At 35.8% G+C, this 949-nt stretch overlaps 1 pseudogene; it reads right to left on the bottom strand.

Annotated features, from left to right (window-relative positions):
- The window catches only part of LOC102481272 (BUB3-interacting and GLEBS motif-containing protein ZNF207 pseudogene), a 1,222-nt pseudogene extending 764 nt beyond the window's left edge, over positions 1-458 (bottom strand).
- Between the last annotated feature and the right edge of the window lie 491 nt (positions 459-949).

Here is a 949-nt window from a genome sequence, read left to right as displayed (position 1 = left end):
ATTCCTGGTGCTCCTGGAACTGGTGGCAGTCCTGGCCGCACCATTGGGGATATATAACCTTGTCGAAGCTGAGCAGGCTGTGGTTGAAATGAAGTTGAAGCTGCAGACTCATCATCCTCATATTCATCAGAATCATCTTGTTGCTTTCTTTTTTGACTCTGGAGTTTTCTGTTCAAGAAATCCTTGTCTTTCATCCATGTCTTTTTCTGGAATACCTTTCATACCATATATTTCCAGCTCTATGTCTGTTCTTCCAGGTATTGCATTTGGTACAGCATCTAGTGTCTCTTTATGTATCTGCATGCAATGCATAGCTAAACCAGGTCCTGTATACAATTTCTTACGACATATATGGCATTTAAAATGCTTCGCTTTTTGATGCTATATAAGGATCTTCTCATGATCAAAATCTCTTTACAATACCACAGCTTCAGCTTCTTCTTCTTCTTGAGACCCATAACTACATTAGTAAAGGTAAGGAGAAAAGAAGCAAGAAAAATAAGAGGAAAACAGCTCTTTCCTCCGACCTAACAGCTACCACTGCATCCCACAGGAAACAGACACAAAATGGCTGACCTAGAATGGACATTTTGATTATATTAATTCTTCCAATCCAAGAACGTGGGATGTCTTTCCACTTTTTTGTGTCCTTTTCAATTTCTTATTTTAGTTTTTCATAGTTTTCACTGTAGAAGTCTTTGACTTCTTTGGTTAGATTTATTCCTAGGTATCTTATACTTTTTATGGTTATTATAAATAGGATTGTTTTCTTTAATTCTACCTTAGTCTGTTTGTCGTTGGTGTATAGAAATGCTATCTATTTTTGCATGTTGATTTTGTAGCCTGCCACTTTACTGTATTTATTTATCACTTCCAGGAGTTGTTGTGCAGATTTTTTTTTATATATACATAATCATGTCATCCACAAATAGAAATAATGTTACTTCTT

Source organism: Tupaia chinensis, unplaced genomic scaffold (assembly GCF_000334495.1).
Source record: "Tupaia chinensis unplaced genomic scaffold, TupChi_1.0 Scaffold000369_1, whole genome shotgun sequence".
In the NCBI taxonomy this organism is placed as follows: domain Eukaryota; kingdom Metazoa; phylum Chordata; class Mammalia; order Scandentia; family Tupaiidae; genus Tupaia; species Tupaia belangeri.
This window is presented reverse-complemented; position numbering and strand designations above follow the sequence as displayed.